The sequence below is a fragment of the Dermacentor variabilis genome, chromosome 5, assembly GCF_050947875.1.
Source record: "Dermacentor variabilis isolate Ectoservices chromosome 5, ASM5094787v1, whole genome shotgun sequence".
NCBI lineage: Eukaryota > Metazoa > Arthropoda > Arachnida > Ixodida > Ixodidae > Dermacentor > Dermacentor variabilis.
The window spans coordinates 124,159,410-124,174,546 of NC_134572.1; the positions used below are offsets into that span (position 1 = coordinate 124,159,410).

The following is a 15,137-nucleotide window of genomic DNA, read 5'->3' on the forward strand; positions in this document are numbered from 1 at the left end:
AGGAGAACACAGAATTTTGAGCATGCGTATGGACTAATTTACTGTGCTATCTACATACATTCGCGTGGACGACGGGGCTGCCACACCGAGAAGCCGGAGAAAACTAGCAACGCGTGACGTTTCGACCAGACAGCCACCTCGGGAGAGCGGAAGGAAAGGAGATACGCAAGCGCTTGGGAACACCGACAAGGAGAGGGCGGTGCGAGTGTAGACATGGCCGACGCGGGTCAAAGTGATATATCTGTTATCAGCTTAATATGCGATACGGGTTGCGCTTGTACCCAAGATATTAAACTCATTTTTTGCAAGTTGGCGGAGGGCTTGAAGCTTGCTTCACTTCCGCCGCGGGTCGGCCTGGTATTACCTTATCTTCGGGATCGGCCAACGGTTTTTCGTCTACGGACATCGACCCGCTGGAAACTAGCCATATACAGCTTCGCCGTATGACGTCTCTGATTTCCTCTGTAAATCGCATCTGATTAGATCCGTGTAGTCTGCGCGCTTCATATGCCTCGTGAATAACGTGTACGAGTTTCCCTTGTTCTCTTTCTAGCCCTCGTGTTGCTTTGCGTACTCTCATGTTATTTTAGAATACGCACACAAACCTAATTAATAATAATATTTGGGGTTTTACGTGCCAAAACCACTTTCTGATTATGAGGCACGCCGTAGTGGAGGACTCCGGAAATTTTGACCACCTGGGGTTCGTTAACGTGCACCTAAATCTAAGCACACGGGTGTTTTCGCATTTCGCCCCCATCGAAATGCGGCCGCCGTGGCCGGGATTCGATCCCGCGACCTCGTGCTCAGCAGCCCAACGCCATAGCCACTGAGCAACCACGGCGGGTGCACACAAACCTAGCTCCAAATGCTGGCACAGTACATTTATTAAATTTGGGGTTGGCCAGACTTTGCCGACGTGTGGCTCGGCAGACTAGCGTATGCTTTCAAGTTGGTGCCTACGGAAATGAGAAATCAAGCGGGCGCGTTTTTCTTGTTTTTGTTGTTCTAAAGGGTCTGCACTAACCCGAGGATGGTGCCATTACATATAGATACGTTGCTCACATTTTCAAGCACCTAAGGCACCGCCACAAATAAGTATTAAACTTAGAAAGGACGCAGCAAACCTACACAAACATCGAGATTTAACCACCCCACCTTTGTAATCCTCTTAGCAATAGTAATCGAACAGCAAGTAGTACCTGAATTTCAACAGGACCAAGGCTAGCGCTCTCCACTTAACTAGTGCTGCAATGCAGGCTTGTTTGTTGTGGCGCAACCAGAGGATGAGCTGCATTGGTTTTACAACATGGTGCACGCATTGCAAGGTTGCCAACCGAATTCAGCTTTAACGAGGCTTCCGCGTATGGCCGCTTTCGAGCGAAGGACGTCAGCAAAACAAGCGCAGTCTAGACTAGCTTCTCAAGTTTCTCGCGGCAGCGGGCCTGGTGGGGCAGTTTTAGCTCCCATTTCCCGCAATTTCACCCCCTTTCCCCTCTTCCTGTCTAGACGACAAAAGTCGAGGGGCGAGGGGGTCATAAACAACTTCGTCGAGTTGCGACATGGGTAAGTTGTCCACCTGAAAGGAGCTCGAAACTACACCTAACTAGCCCCTGTCCGGTGGCTTTCTTTGCATCCTAGTGGAATTTATGCGCTTCGTTTAAAGCCGCAAACGTAGCTCGAGAGGCTAGAGACGCGAGCCGCGCTTCTTTTACTTGAACAAGACAATAAAGGCGCTCTCTATAATTGCGTGCAGGGGCATGCAGTATTCTGCAATGAATGAATGAATGAATGAGACGGGTTTCTTGTACTTGAACAAAACAATAAACACGTTTCTTATGCAAGGGGCAGTATTCTGCAGAGAAGAATAAATCAAAGAATTAGTTGATTTATTAATCGGCAAGATTGACATCTTTGGTGCCTCTTCAATGTATAGCGATATGATAGCAAGCGTGCCACACATTGCATCGACTTTTCTTTCAAGAAGTGAATGTACAAACGGGAAATAAAATGGGTGCTTGCCGCTATATTTGCTATATGCCAGTACCACAAAAAAAGACAAAAAAGCAAACGTTATATTAAATATATTTGAAGGTAACGGTTGAAGTTGCACAGACGGCAAAAGCTAACAGATTTTGTTTATGACCGCAATGATGTGAGCAACTTGGTATCTTAGGAGCACACAAGTGCGACTGCAACTCATAAGCGCACTAAACTGATGGGCAGATTATGCTGATGAAGTACCCCGCCAAAACTCTCTCTTCACTTCCTTGGAGCGCGAATGTTGTTAACAAGCACAGAAAATTAATACTAGACTTTCTTTTCTGTTTTTCTTTTAATTTTCTATTTAGTTTCGCACCAAAATCTCTGCGCTACCACGTCATTTCAAAGTAATACGTGGGGGTTTCGAAGTAGCAATATTGTTCGGACACTTGCTTGATTATGGTCTTTGGTTAACTTATAACCTAAAGTTGTCCTTTACCGGATAAACAACTATTACAGATATAAAGAAGAGTATAACACGTAATATACAAGCGAGTATATGCTAATAATCACAAATAATATAAGCAAGTTATAGTAACATCGTGTGACTATTCAGTACGATATTTAGTACTTGTTAAGGGTGCCTGCCTGTTCGTGAAAATGTTCAAGTGCGTTCAATGCTTTTCGTTGTGCTATTTTCTACGGCCATGAGCCCAGCGAATTTGCGATTGGGAAAGGTCGGTGACGATCAATAGAGTATAGCTCTTGTTCTAGCTGCCGTCTTTGCGTCGCGTATATGGGACATTCGAAGAGCAGGTGGTGAACATCTTCATCGTCGTGGACACATGAGCAAGCCGGGGAAGAAGACCGTTTTGTAGGATATAGTAAATGTTTGTGTACGCTGCCCCAAGGCGCAGTCGATTAATTAGTGTCTCGGTAATTTTGGAAAGTTATACACTCAGCTGGCGTTTGACTTGAGGGTCCCACTTCGTGAAGAATCATTCCTTAGTATTGACACGTGTACTTGTTTATCTTTATCTGGCGACCGCGTTTCACCGCCTAACAAAGTTTATCGCACAGCGCAGGACGCGCCTGCATTTATCAGAAAATTCTCGAAAGTTACCGATGGTTCGATCGGCTGCCTGTTGTCACCGAACCTTATGTAATCTGATTTCATCCCACGACGCGAATGGTGTAGAACTTTCTGGAAGACACGTGGGTCCCAGCGATTACTCTGGAACCTTCGATGACCGACGTATAGAAGCCGACGCGCTTGACCCGCTGATCGGATTTTCGACGATCGCCGACTGTGTTCGCCGCTATCGTCGTTCTTTGAGTGTATCCTGTTTCTTAGGGCACATGTTTGCCTAATAAAACCCTAGTTTCGTCCTTCCCAGTTTTGCTGCTTTCTCTACCGTCGCTACTACGAGACATCTGGTGGAGGTGCAAAGCCACGATCCAAGCCCGAAGCCCGAGAAGAACACCAACGTCGCCCAAGACCAGCCAGCTAGCCGCAGGCTGCAAGTACTGTCCCCGTAGCACGGACGGACTTTTGCCTGAGACGACCAGGAAGATCGTCGCCAAGTCAACCTATACGGCAGGCCATTCAAAGTCGTCAGCGACCGTCACGCGTTGTGTTGGCTAGCGGATTTAAAGGATCCTTCGGGACGGCTGGCGCGGTGGAGCCTCAGACTACAAGAATACATCACCGTAACCTACAAGTCCGAACGAAAACACTCCGATGCCGATTGCCTATCAGTCGCCTCCATTGACCCGCCGCCGCAGAAGGACGAGGATAACGATGCCTTCCTTGGAATAATAAAGGCGGAAGACTTCGCAGAACAGCAACGAGCAGACCCGGAGCTAAAAAGCCTCGTCGAGTATTTGGAAGGGCACACCGAGGTTGTCCCTACGGCATTTAAGCGAGGATTGTCTTCGTTCTCGCTTCAAAACAACACATATCACGCCGTTCAAGCTGGTTTACGGCAGGAACCCGGCGACGACTCTCGACGCCATGCTGTCGCACGTCACCGGCGAAACTAATCTTGACGTCGCCGCCTATGTGCAGCGCGCCGAAGACGCTCGACAGCTCGGCAGATCAAGAACCAGCAGAGTACCGACAGCCAACACTACAACCTCCGACGACGCTACGTCGAGTACCAGCCCGGCGACCGTGTTTGGGTTTGGACCCCGATATGCCGACGACAACTCAGTGAGAAACTATCATCATCATCATCAGCAGCAGCAGCCTGACTACGCCCACTGCAGGGCATAGGCCTCTCCCATACTTCTCCAACTACCCCGGTCATGTACTAAATGTGGCCATGTTGTCCCTGCAAACTTCTTAATCTCATGTGACCACCTAACTTTCTGCCGCCCTTGCTACACTTCCCTTCTCTTGGAATCCAGTCCGTAACCTTTAATGACCATCGGTTATCCTCCCTCCTCATTACATGTCCTGCCCATGTCCATTTCTTTTTCTTGATTTCAACTAAGATGTCATTAATTCGCGTTTGTTTCCTCACCCAATCTGCTCTTCTTTAGAACCGTTTTCGTAAGCCTCCAGACTCCTGCCCCGTAGGTGAGTACTCGCAAGACACAGCTGTTATACACTTTTATTTTGAGGGATAATGGCAACCTGGTGTTCATGATCTGAGAATGCCTGCCAAACGCACCCAGCCCATTCTTATTCTTCTGATTATTTCAGTCTCATGAACCGGATCCGCAGTCACTACCTGCCCTAAATAGATGTATTCCCTTGCCACTACCAGTGCCTCGCTACCTATCGTTAACTGCTGTTCTCGAGACTGTTAAACATTACTTTAGTTTTCTGCAGATTAATTTTTAGGCCCACCCTTCTGCTTTTCCTGTCCAGGTCACTGAGCATGCATTGCAATTGGTCCCCTGAGTTACTAAGCAAGGCAATATATCAGCGAACCGCAAGTTACTAAGTGTTTGGGATCTGACTGCTGGTACGATCTGTTGGGAACTCGGCGCTGACGCCCGTGGTTGTACCTGGGTCGCAAGCCCCAAGGGTAGCGTTGGCCTGGCGGCCTGGGGTACAACTGTAAGCATCCGAAGGTCCCGGCAAAGCATGAGTCGACTGGTAACAACGAAACAACTTGTTTATTTTAACATCGCAAAGAGTTGGCGGTCAGGTTTGACCGAAGTAGAGAGACGGGAGAGCACTTCACTCAACAGAAGAAATCGGAGCCCTCCTTTTGGCGTCCGGGGGCAGCTGTTTTTATACTCTCGCAGTTGAGGGCAAGAAGGAACCCCTCAAAAGACGAGCACGTGAATGTACAATGGGCTAATGGTGACGCACACTGTCGTGGCGCTGCGCACGATCTCGTAGCACCCTGTCGTGGCGCTGCGCACGATCTCGTAGCACCCTGTCGTGGCGCTGCGCACGATCTCGTAGCACTCTGTCGTGGCGCTGCGCACGATCTCGTAGCACTCTGTCGTGGCGCTGCGCACGATCTCGTAGCACCCTGTCGTGGCGCTGCCGGTCGGACACAATGACTGTAATGAGAGGCTGGTCCCTGCTTTGGCATCGCCTGTTTCGGGCACAATGACTGGAACGAGATCCCTGCTTTGGCATCGCCTGTTTCGGGCCCAATAACTGGAATGAGATCCCTGCTTTGGCATCGCCTGTTTCGGGCACAATGACTGGAACGAGATCCCTGCTTTGGCATCGCCTGTTTCGGGCCCAATAACTGGAATGAGATCCCTGCTTTGGCATCGCCTGTTTCGGGCACAATGACTGGAATGCGAGGAGGATCCCTAGGCGGTCGCATCGCCGCAGACGCGCCTGGAAACACCTGGCGATGAGTGTTGCGGTGACGACGATCGGGCCAAAATGTCTGCCGCCCGCCGCAGTCGCGCCGGCAAAACCACGTGTCGCAGGCGAAACGCAACAGACCGCCCCGCCGGGGGAAGGAGATCCCGATGGACAGGGGACTGCATCCGCTGTCCGGAGGGATGTCGCTCGATGATGCTCATAACCGAAGTCGGGCGTCCCTTGACGTTTCTTGAGCGCAGCGCACAGAGAAGGCCTCGTTCTCTCGTTCAGGTTCGCACGGGACACTGCAAAGTGACTTCGGGAGAGTTCACATTTTTGTTCTCGTTCCCGGCAAGCGTTAGAACTACGCTGAAAACTCAACTGCTCAGTCAGCAAGCACGGCACAACCCTCACTAAGCCCTGCCAGGCTCTTTCCCCTTTTTAGACCACTGCCTAGTTCCTTACAGTAGTCTAGCATCACTCAGAACGCGTCCACAAATTGAAAAATTGCACTAGAAAGCATATCATCACTTTGAAACACTAAACAAAAGCAATATGTTAAAAAAAAATCCTGCCTCAGGAAGAAAAACATCAGTAACAAACAATTTTGAGGCTGATTCCTACGTTAGGGGCTTCGACTTAAGCCATCGGCGTTACCGTTGAGACTCCCCTTTTTGTAACGTACCTCAAAGGAATATTGTTGTAAAGCGAGGCTCCAGCGCAGGAGGCGGCCATTTTTGGGAGAGATGGTCTGCAGCCATTGGAGAGGGCAGTGATCCGTCTCAATGATAAACCTCGAGCCGGCTAGATAGCATGACAATTTCTGAACGGCCCACACGAGACATGCACACTCTTTCTCGGTGGCGCTATACGCCTGCTCACGACTGGTCAGCTTACGACTAGCATACAGGACGGGGTGTTCTACTTCTCCATTTTCCCGTTGGCACAGTACAACGCCCATGCCTCGCTCACTAGCATCGCACTGAACAATGAACCCTTTTGTATAGTCTGGCGATCGTAGCACAGGCTGGCTTGTTAGGGCACTCTTTAGGGCGCTAAAAGCTCTTTCCTTTGTCTCGTCCCAGACGACTGTTTGAGGCTCTGTCTTTCTTAGAGCATCCGTCAGGGGAGCCGCGATATCAGAGTACCTAGGGATGTACCTCTGATAGTAGCCGGCGACACCTAAGAACGACCGAATATCGGTCTTTGTGCGCGGTTGCGGAAAGTCTCGCACAGCGGCCACTTTTATTTCAGAGGGGCGGCGACGACCCTGACCAATCACGTGACCGAGGTAGACAACCTCGGCCTGTGCTATCTGGCACTTAGGAGCCTTGACTGTCAAGCCCGCTTCGCGCAGGCGGGTTAGCACTGCCCGCAAGTGTGTCATATGCTCCGACCAGGATGCGGAGAATATCGCTACGTCGTCTAGATACGGTAAAGCGAATTCTTGCTGTCCCCGCAACACTTTATCCATGAGGCTTGAAAAACAGTATGGCGCGTTCTTCAAACCAAAACTCAACACTTTAGGACGGAATGTTCCCATTGGTGAAATGAACGCCGCATACCTACTAGCCTCTTCTGTAAGTGGAACCTGCCAATAACCCCTGACAAGATCTAGGGTGGAAATAAACTGAGCGCTACTAACTTTCTCAAGGCGCTCCTCGATGTTAGGGATCGGATAAATTTGATCCTTAGTGATGGAATTAAGCCTGCGGTAGTCGACGCAAGGACGAGGTTCCTTGCCCGGTACCTCAACCAAAATCAAAGGGGAGGTATAATCACTCTCACCTGCCTCAATAACACCGAGCTGTAGCATTTTCTTTACCTCAGCCTCCATAATATCGCTCTGGCGGGGTGACACCCGATACGCCTTGGATCGTACTGGCTCTGTGGAGGTAAGTTCTATATCATGAGTAAGTACAGAAGTCCTACCAGGCCTCTCAGAGAACAGACCCTGAAACTCTTGTAATAGCTGGTGTAGTTCGGTTTTCTGCTCGGGCGACAGCGGTGCTTTACTGATAAGGTCACTAATGACTTGACCGGTGTCTTCCCTGTTCGTCACTGAGCCTAGTCCCGGAAGCTCGACCGGAAGCTCTTCAGGAACGTTTACCATCATGCACACCACTGCTTCCCTTTGTCTATAAGGTTTGAGCAGATTACAGTGGTAAACTTGCTGTGCTTTCCGCTTTCCTGGCAGACTTACCACGTAGTTAACGTCCGACAGTTTCTGAACAATTCGCGCTGGGCCCTCCCACTGCACGTCTAGTTTGTTGTTTAGCGATGTGCGCAATATCATGACCTCATCGCCAACCTCAAAACGACGGGCCCTGGCTGTCCGATCATAATAAACCTTGGCCCTCTGCTGGGCCTTTGCCATTGCTTCACCTGACAACTCCTGTGCCCTTCTTAAGCGTTCGAGGAGCTTAAGCACGTACTCCACCACGACTGGGTCGTCGCCCCTACCTTCCCATGATTCTCGAAGCATGCGAAGCGGAGATCGAAGCGAGCGACCGTACACCAGTTCAGCTGGCGAAAACCCCGTAGCCGCATGCGGCGCGGTCCTTAAAGCAAACATCACCCCAGGCAGACACAGCTCCCAGTCAGTTCGATGTTCAAAACACAACGCTCTCAACACGCGCTTCATGACGGAGTGGAGCTTCTCAACGGAATTCGACTGTGGGTGGTACACTGAGCTGTGTAGCAGCTTTACCCCACACCTTTCGAGAAAAGTTGTCGTCAAAGCGCTAGTAAACACTGTGCCCTGATCTGATTGAATTTCTGCAGGAAAACCAACTCGCGCAAATATGGACAGTAGTGCATTAACTATCTCAACTGAGCTGAGTTCTTTAAGCGGCACTGCTTCAGGGAACTTTGTCGCTGGGCAGATCACAGTCAAAATGTGTCTGTACCCCGTGGCTGTTACCGGCAGAGGTCCCACAGTATCAATAACGAGCCGTCTAAAAGGCTCCGTAATGATAGGTACCAATTTCAACGGCGCCCCCGATTTGTCCCCTGGTTTGCCCACCCGCTGACAAGTGTCACATGTCCTCACGAAATGGTCTGCGTCCCGAAAACACCCTGGCCAATAGTACTCTTGCAAGAGACGGTCCTTAGTTTTCTTAACTCCTAGGTGTCCGGACCACGAACCCCCGTGTGACAAGCGCAACAGATCCTGACGATAGCATTGAGGCACGACCAGCTGATCGAACTCCACTCCTCTGCGGTCTAGATACTTCCGGTACAGGACTCCACCTCTTTCCACAAAACGCGCAGTTTTCCTGGCGATACCTTCTTTGACATTGCAGCGCACGTTTTCCAGGCTGCCATCCTTTTTTTGCTCGGCTATCAAAGCCGACCGGCTGACTTTTAGCAACCTATCAAGTCCGTCTGACGTAGGTGCGATGAGCAAATCAGTAGATAGCTCTTCTAACTTTCCCGCGTCGGGCGTTTCCTCTCCAGTATCTGGCGCCTTTAACGTTACAGACTCAAGTTTATTCAGTTCGGGCGTGCTCGGAATATCAGCTTGCTGCGCCTCTGACCCTTTTTCGTTGTTTGATAACGTCGGCCCCGCAACTACCGCCTTTGCAGCGAGCTCCCGAACCTTCGATCTGGTTAAGGCCTGAACACTAGCTTCACCAAACAAAAGCCCCTTCTCGCGCAGGAGGTGATCGGACCTGTTTGAAAATAGGTACGGGTACTGGGGTGGCAGCATAGATGACACTGCGGCCTCTGTCTCAAGCGCTCCGAAAGGTCCCTCAATAAGCACTTTTGCTACCGGCAGACACACGCTATGAGCTTCCACGGCTTGCTTGATCCATGCGCACTCGCCCGTGAACATAGGGGGTTCTACGTAAGACGGGTGAACTACATCCATCGTAGCTGCGGAATCGCGAAGCACTCGGCACTCTTTCCCGTTTACGAGGAGGTCTCGCATGTAAGGCTCGAGAAGCTTCATGTTCTCGTCAGTGCTGCCTATTGAAAAAAACACAACTTTTGGTGTTGTTTCCGGACACTGCGCCGAAAAGTGACCCGGCTTCTGGCACGAATAACAAACGCCCGCTCGCCTCATCTCGAACCGCTTTCTGCGTTTGGCTTCGGCTGCCGCCGTCTCCTTAGGTTCGGTCGCACTGCTTCCACTCGCATCCGCACTACGCGTGTTCCCTTTTGCTCTCATGGGTGTGAACTTCGGCCTCTCAAACTTCGAGCCAAATTCACCCTTTTGACCGTCCTTAGCTCCGCGAGCTCGACGCGTCACAAACTCCTCGGCTAGCTCAGCGGCTCTAGCCACCGTACTCACGTCTGGCCTATCCAAGACCCAGTATCGCACGTTCTCCGGTAACCGACTATAAAACTGTTCTAGCCCGAAACACTGCAGAACTTTATCGTGGTCACCAAACGCTTTCTCTTCTTTGAGCCACTCCTGCATGTTCGACATAAGCCTATACGCAAACTCTGTATATGACTCACTTTTGCCTTTCTCATTTTCCCGAAACTTCCGACGGAACGCCTCCGCAGACAGCCGGTACTTTTTTAGCAGACTCGATTTTACTTTGTCGAAATCCTCTGCCTCCTCTCTATCCAAGCGAGCGACTACGTCGGCCGCCTCGCCGGGTAACAAAGTGAGCAAGCGCTGTGGCCACGTTTCCCGAGAGAACCCCTGCTTCTCGCACGTTCGCTCAAAGTTAACCAGGAACAAACCAATGTCCTCTCCAAGCTTAAACGGCCGCATCAGGTCCGTCATTTTGAACAATACGCGTTCTCCTGCACCGTGTGCCAGACTTCCATTACGAGCGCGTTCCATCTCTACCTCGAGACGCTTCATTTCCAAAGCGTGTTCGCGCTCTTCTTTTTTCTCTTGTTGCTCTCGCTCTTTCTGTTCTTTACGTTCACGCTTTTCTTTTTCTGTCTCCCTCTCTTCAATAGTCTCAAGGCATTCCGACAGCTCGTCATCCTCAGCCTCTAACTCAAGAATAGCCTTTAGCAGTTCAGGTTTTCTTAGTTTGTCTGAGACATCCAGACCCAACTCTCTTGCAAGCTCCAACAATTTCGGTTTGCGCAACGACTTCAAATCCATGGCTGCTCTGAATGCTGCTTTCTCTACTGCTTACTATTGTCTTGCCGCAAACTAACCCGGCAGCAACGACAACCACAATTACCAGCTCTGTTTCTGACACTAACAAAAAGCCTGGCAAAGCTCAGTAGAAGAAAGTCCCGCACTCACCAAACCTCGCAGGCAGGAATTCCGCGCAGTCGTTCCGCTGCAGGCAACCAGTCGTCACACAGGGCTCGTTGCACTGCTCCCGGATCGTCGTTGAGCTGCTCAGCATACAGTCAACTGCATCTCTTCGCTGCTGGCCTCCGTTGTCGCGATCTCACCGCTGGCAGACTGTTGTTTGAAGTCGTAGGCGATCTCACCGCTGCCAACCAGATGTTTGGGATCTGACTGCTGGTACGATCTGTTGGGAACTCGGCGCTGACGCCCGTGGTTGTACCTGGGTCGCAAGCCCCAAGGGTAGCGTTGGCCTGGCGGCCTGGGGTACAACTGTAAGCATCCGAAGGTCCCGGCAAAGCATGAGTCGACTGGTAACAACGAAACAACTTGTTTATTTTAACATCGCAAAGAGTTGGCGGTCAGGTTTGACCGAAGTAGAGAGACGGGAGAGCACTTCACTCAACAGAAGAAATCGGAGCCCTCCTTTTGGCGTCCGGGGGCAGCTGTTTTTATACTCTCGCAGTTGAGGGCAAGAAGGAACCCCTCAAAAGACGAGCACGTGAATGTACAATGGGCTAATGGTGACGCACACTGTCGTGGCGCTGCGCACGATCTCGTAGCACCCTGTCGTGGCGCTGCGCACGATCTCGTAGCACCCTGTCGTGGCGCTGCGCACGATCTCGTAGCACTCTGTCGTGGCGCTGCGCACGATCTCGTAGCACTCTGTCGTGGCGCTGCGCACGATCTCGTAGCACCCTGTCGTGGCGCTGCCGGTCGGACACAATGACTGTAATGAGAGGCTGGTCCCTGCTTTGGCATCGCCTGTTTCGGGCACAATGACTGGAACGAGATCCCTGCTTTGGCATCGCCTGTTTCGGGCCCAATAACTGGAATGAGATCCCTGCTTTGGCATCGCCTGTTTCGGGCACAATGACTGGAACGAGATCCCTGCTTTGGCATCGCCTGTTTCGGGCCCAATAACTGGAATGAGATCCCTGCTTTGGCATCGCCTGTTTCGGGCACAATGACTGGAATGCGAGGAGGATCCCTAGGCGGTCGCATCGCCGCAGACGCGCCTGGAAACACCTGGCGATGAGTGTTGCGGTGACGACGATCGGGCCAAAATGTCTGCCGCCCGCCGCAGTCGCGCCGGCAAAACCACGTGTCGCAGGCGAAACGCAACATAAGGTACTCTCCATTAACTCTTATCCCCAATTCTTCCCAATCCAGGTCTCTGAATACTTCCTGTAAACACTCTGTGAATAGCATTGGAGAGATCGTATCTCCCTGTCTGACGCCCTCCTTTATTGGGTTTTTGTTGCTTCCTTTATGGAGGACTACGGTGGCTGTGGAGCCGCTATAGATATCTTTCAGTATTTTTACATACGGCTCGTCTATACCCTAATTCCATAATGTATCCATGACTGCTGAGGTTTTTAATTGAATCAAACGCTTTCTCGTAATCAATGAAAGCTATATATAAGGATGGGTTATATTCCGCACATTTCTCCATCGCCTGATTGTTAATGTGAATATTGTCTATTGTTGAGTAGCCTTTACGAAATCCTGCCTGGCCCTTTGGTTGACAGAAGTCTAAGGGGTTCCTGATTTGTGTTTACTTTGTAGGCAACGGACAGTAAGCTGATCGGTCTATAATTTTTCAAGTCTTTGGCGTCCCCTTTCTTATGGATTAAGACTATGTTGGCGTTCTTCCAAGATTCCGGTATGTTCGAGGTGAGAAACTATTGCGACGCTATCTCGGACCCTACAAGATCATCCGACGTAATGGCGTACTCGACTATGAGGTCGTGCCAGACGGCATTTCGCATTCACAGCGGCGCCGCGCACGATCTGAAATGGTCCACGTGGTTCATCTTAAGCCCTTTAGCGCACGATGACGAACTCCCTTTTTTGTTGTTTCTTTGCTAGGGGTGTTTTTGTTTATTACTTTCGTTTGTTTGCCGCATCAGTTCGATGCGTTTTAAGAGGGGGGTATCGACACGTGTACCTGTTTACCTTTACCGGGTGACTGCGTTTCAACGCCTAACAAATGTTATCGCACAGCGCAGGACGCGCCTGCATGTATCGGGAGTTTCTCGAAAGTTATCGCTGGTTCTATCCACTTTCTTTTGTCACCGAACCTTGTGTAATCTGATTTCATCGCGCGACGTGAATGGTGTAGAACTTTCCGGAAGACACGCTGGTCCCAGCGATTACTCTGGAACGTTCGATGACTGATGTATAAAAGCCGACGCGCTTGACCCGCTGATTAGATTTCCGACGGTCGCCGACTGTGTTCGCCGCTATCGGCGTTCTTTAAGTGTAGCCTATTTTTGAAGGCACAGGTTCGCCCAATGAAACGCTAGTTTCGTCATTCCCAGTTTTGGTGCTTCTTTACCGTCACTACTACGTGAAAGTATATTCATTAAACCAGATTGACATGCACAACTCCTTCTTTCGTACTCTAAATGTGCGTTTCGTGTACATTATCAATAATAAAGGGATGAATTGAATTTCCGCATCTTCATGGGCCGATTTTGCCAACGAGTCCGCTAATTCGTTGCCTGCAATACCAGCATATCCCGGCATCCACTGTAATATCACTTTGTTTTCTTTCATTAGCCTGCATTAAGCTGTTCAGTACTGCGTATGTTGTTCGTGCGTGTGGTTGGCTGGCATTATTTTATCATTATTTAGCATTATTTTATCTCTTTGTAATTTCTCGTCTGTTTATATGCTCATAGCAGGCTACATCGCGGCCGCTTGTGTGCGCTTGTGACTTTGTTTACAAACTCCTTGTGGTTCGACTTGCATTTGCCTTTTATATTTATATGTTCGTGAGTGTATAGTACTGTGTGCTGTGGGTTTCTAACACTATGACTCGGTTTGCTTTCATTTTCTTACGTAAATTTTTTATATTGTTCTTACCGCTATGCGAAGAGGAGTAGCCATCACCATTATAAGTTGACTACGTCTCTTTCTTTTATTTTAATTTCAATAAAGATACTACTGCTGTATATGTATATATATACCGGCGGCCGTCGCTCAATGGCTACGGCGTTAGGCTGTTGAGCACGAGCTCCCGGGTTCGATCCCGGGCCGCGGTGAAAGAATTTCGATGAAGGACGAACACAAAAAAAAAGGACTCTCGTTTGCATTAGTTCGGATCGCGGAGCGCCTCCTCAGGACCCGCTGTGCAAAATCAATCAATCAATCAATCAATCAATCAATCAATCAATCAATCAATCAATCAATCAATCAATCAATCAATCAATCAATCAATCAATCAATCAATCAATCAATCAATCCAAAAGCTTTAATTAACATTGTTAACGACAAAGAGAACGATATACAAGTACCACATCAGAATTCATCTAGGAGTTTGTGTGAGGACTCCATAGATCAAGAAAAAAATATTAGGATATTACTAACGACCACACTAAGCAAAAGCATAAGTAAAGCGGTAGTTGAAAACCGAAGATATTAAGGCGGACGGGTCATAGAAGACAACAACGGAACAATAACAACCAAAGCTCTGCAGCTCCAGTTAGTTGCTAACACGATAAGTAAAGCAATGACGAAAAGCCTGAAGAAAAATTATTAGGATATTGACAACGACTTAGTACCTTCGATTATATTAGTTTTCGGTCATCGAAGCTCACTCTTTGACAGAATTAACTATATCCGAGTATACATACTGCCGAAATCCTGGACGTCATGGCGGGCCTGTGTGGGAAGTTCAGCGCGGCCACAAGTCTTTCGTTTAAGTTTTGCTTTGCTAGAAGCGTAATTTGCCAACGGAACTCGATATTCCTCTCGTGCTCCTCGAAGAAAACGACGTTCGATGCCGAGACGGTGATCCAACTCACTGGCACATATATCGTCTGTCGCGTGGCGTGCCGGCAGGAAGGCTGCGTGGGGCCCGGGTCCGTAAAAGAAGTGTCATGTACTCGTTCGGGCCGGATCGCTTATGACGCGTCCCCGTGGCGGGCGAAGACAGCCACGTGCGCCGGCTCCTGCGGCTAGCGCCACTCACCGTGACTGAGCTGGGAGACACCATTAGCGCATGTAGTTAATGGCGGCAACTCCGAGCCAAGTGCGCGGTTCGTGTTCCCGTGCAGGCGCCATCTTGTAATCGCCCGTCGATGCAGCTGTCGGTTG

The 15,137-nt window shown here is 49.9% G+C and overlaps 1 pseudogene; it reads left to right on the forward strand.

Moving 5' to 3' along the window:
• The first annotated feature begins 213 nt into the window (after positions 1-213).
• LOC142583764 (U2 spliceosomal RNA) lies at positions 214-391 on the forward strand (annotated as a pseudogene).
• Positions 392-15,137: the final 14,746 nt, after the last annotated feature.